The sequence below is a fragment of the Podarcis liolepis genome (assembly GCF_965112155.1).
Source record: "Podarcis liolepis genome assembly, chromosome: 3".
Lineage (NCBI taxonomy): Eukaryota > Metazoa > Chordata > Lepidosauria > Squamata > Lacertidae > Podarcis > Podarcis liolepis.
This window is the reverse complement of record NC_139557.1, coordinates 3,224,144-3,227,923: the sequence shown is the minus strand read 5'-3', so window position 1 is coordinate 3,227,923 and position 3,780 is coordinate 3,224,144.

The window sequence follows — 3,780 nt, the reverse complement described above, 5'->3', positions numbered from 1 at the left end:
CTTTGTGTAATCGTGTATCTTGGTTAATAGTCAAAATAAATGCATGGGGCAATGGAAAGGCTGTAGGGTTGTTTCCGGACAACCTGTTTATTCAGGTGTTCACCCTGATTTATTTTCACAAAGTTTGTGGGTAACGTAGACAACACCAGCTATTTATTTAGCATATGTTGTGGTCTGTAAACGAAGGGGAGTCCCACGAAGCTCCGATGCCGGGCGGGGGGGGGAAACGCCTCCTCCCCCCCGCCCGGCATCGGAACGAAGCTCCGATGCCGGGCGGGGGGGGAACGCCTCCTCCCCCCCCCCGCCCGGCATCGGATGGCTTTCCTGAAGACTTGGGGTGGGAGGAGGGTTTTCCTTCCCACCGCCAACATTCAGAATGCTGTTCTGAATGTTGGCCGTGGGGAGGAAAAACCCTCCTCCCACGCAAGCCCCGGGAACAGAGGGAAAGCGCTGCGCGCCTTCCCCTCTGTTCCCGTACCTGTCCTGAAGGCTTGCGGTGGGGAGAAAAGCCCTTCTCCGCACCGCCAGCCTGGCAAGCGGTTTCCCTAGGAACGCATTAATTGATTTTCAATGCATTCCTATGGGAAACCGTGCATCGCAAGACGAAAAACTCGCAAGAAGAAAAAACTTGCGGAACGAATTAATTTCGTCTTGCGAGGCACCACTGTATTTGCCTTGCTCTAGATGCTTGTCAGCTTCCCAGAGACTTATTTTTCCCCCTAGTACGATGATGAATGTCTTCTTCAGAACATCTGAGGCAGGCTGTGCCCTTGGACACACACAGCCCAGTCCAAAGGCGAGTTAGGTATCTCCTGACCACCTCTCATCACTGTAGAACAATCTCTGCTAGTGGGAGTGCTAGCAGGCAATATCTTAGCTTGCCATAACTCCAACTGGAAGTCAACATATGTTGTGGTCTGATTGTGCAGAGATCATACAAAAGTGTAACAAGCAAGTAAATGCTTTCCCCCGTTGCTTTCCTTATCACAAAAAGTCTGGGTTGGGGTTGTTGGGTGGTTTTTTTTGGTAGAAACAGGTTTGTTCCACAAGAACTCCAAACTTTAATTGTGTAAACTGAATTTTTAATTTGTGTAAACTGATTGAATCCCACCCTTCGTTGCAGTCAAGCTAGCTAGCACAAGGAACCTCTGGCTGCCTCCAAGAGCAGAAGATCTGAACCTTCCTCTGTCTCTTGCCAGTAAGTAATGTCTAGTAAAAGCAGGGGCAGCCCAAGACATTTTGGCACCTAAGCCAAACCACAAAATGGTGTCCCCTTCCTCACCAGGGAAGAAGGAGCAAGTGAAGATCTATATGAAGAACAAAGGGGGGGATCTACACTGGGATCTGCTGCCCCTATGGATCTTGCCACCAAGGGTGTTGCTTACCTTGCCTCATAGGTGGGCTGGCTCTGAGTAAAAGGCAGATGGTATGATGTGATGATCAGAGCTCCACAGCTTCTGCTCCACTTCACTGGCAGTCACTTGCGAGAGTTGGGGGAACTCTGATTACAGCAACATTTCGTGTGGTGTCTTCAGAAGACATTAGCAAGAAGATGTGGGGCAGCTGCTCTTGCAGGTGACCAGGCAATCATTGAAACATCTGGCTCTGCAAGTTCCTTGCCACCTTGGGATTTTTTTTTTTTAAGTCAGCTTATCAGTTTATTAAATAAATGAATATCACAAGGTATGATCTGTAAGCTTCAAGCTATTGCAAACTTCTGGTACTGCAGTTTGTGTCCCTCCCCCCCCTTTTTTAAAAGAGCAAGATCCCCTTTTCTCTTGAAGGGTTGCAGAGATGAAAAACGTTTTGTTTTGCACCATGTCTAGTTTGCAATAGCCACAGATCTCGACACCATCTGTGTTTGAGACACAGTTCCTCAGACAACGACTCAAAGCAGCGGCTGGGCAACAATGCTGCTACTGAGCGGTATTCAGTCGATTGCAGACTCCGGACGATGCTCACCCACTGCCCACAATCGCCCGGTCCTGGACACAAATCTCCCTTTCAGCCCATCCCTCACAAAGGGGAATTCTCAACGTGGGTAGAACCCATAAGAAACACACCTGAAGGAGGACAAGCTTTGCTACTGCATTGCTCAGGCTCTTCCTGGAAGTCTCATTCAAGAGGCTGTAAATTGCTCAAAGCCAAAATGATGCTAGGTGTATGAAATAAATAATAATAAACAAGCAATAGCACTTGCTTTTACCTGAGAATTCCCACTCTCCCTTGATATGATGTAGCCTTAAATAATTCCTTATTTTTTAATTTTGAAAGCAGAGCTGTGTCCACAAGGTGGCAATGTTTCCCACAGAAAGAAGAGTTGAGCTGCTTTCATATTACAAATGGTACTAACATTCTCTGATAGATTTTATTTCATGCAACTATTTGCATCCAAAGCAGCCCTTAAGACTTTTGTATACAGCCCCTTACCCCAATAATTCCCACAGTAACCCCTGAATATGTGCCAAACCAGGAAGGCAAACAGACAACAGCAAGTCTCTGCAGAATGCAAAGCACCCTATAAACCCTTGCTAAAAGTAAATCAAAGATTTAGTAAAATCACTCAGCCAGGTTTGTTGTGAGGATAAATCCCGCGGGCCCCATACACCTGTTTCCTTCCAGCCCTGATATTCTTGAGTCTTGGCTCTTTTAAATATTTGACGCTGTTGTAGATGTACCATTCTAAATACTATGGAAATTAATCATAGCTCTAGCTGTAGTAAAAAGTTGAAGCCCTCGCGCTTATGCCTAGACCAGAAACTCTTGCCACCACAGTACAGTACTACAAATAATTGCCTCCCAAGTATTTTGCTTCACCCACACATCACACTTCAAATGTAGCAAGGCAATCTACTTAAGGATTTTGTGTATGACAAATCTTAGCACCAAGTAACTGCCTGCATCGAGGAGCAAAGGATAATTTAACATCACATAATTGTGTGTGTGAAGTCTTTATTTTCTGTTTCTAATCATTTTTTCAATTTCTTTTATTCATACTGTGACTTAACAAAAGGCTTTGTTTCATTTCTGGGTTTCCTAAGCAACTTGAAAAGGTTCAAAATTTCTGTATCCCAAGCCTTCCTCTCATATTTTCTTGTGACGAGGACTGCATGCCAGATTGACCACTGGCTAGCCGGCTCATGAAGAGGCCATTGTTGAGCTCAGAAAGGCCTGCCTGTGTCCAGGGGACTCTGGGAACTGCGAGAATCATTGCTCAGCACTTTGCATATCTCGCCCCTGCGAGCAACTCTGCCAGGATTCCTTCAGCTATGTGAGCCCTTCTGCAAACACCACGAACCAAACGGGGCACATATTTTAATCCACAGTCTTTCATATTCACACACATGATCACTTTTTCGTACATTTCCCCCCTCAACACTTGTAGAAAATCATGCTTAAATACAGCTGTGACAGACCCTACAGGAACTGAAAGAAGCGAATGTCACACTTCGCTCTGAAAAATGCAAGTTTGGAATCCAACAAGTCTGCTTCCTGGGGCATATTACTAATGCAAATGGGATGAACTCAGATCCAGAGAAGATCACATCATTTGATAAATGGTGAACTTCTTGGGATGATTTTTGTTAAGTAATTTAATTCTCTGAAATTGTAAATGCTTGTATGCAATACTGTGGTAATTTGATTGGTTGGTAACTAAATTCTAGAGAGTTATCTAGTAGTTTTCATGTGATTGGCTAATGTTGGTCACATGGATGGTATCTATTGATGGAGAGACTCCATTTTATGTGAAGCAAAATTACTGAGTTTTAGAATGCACTG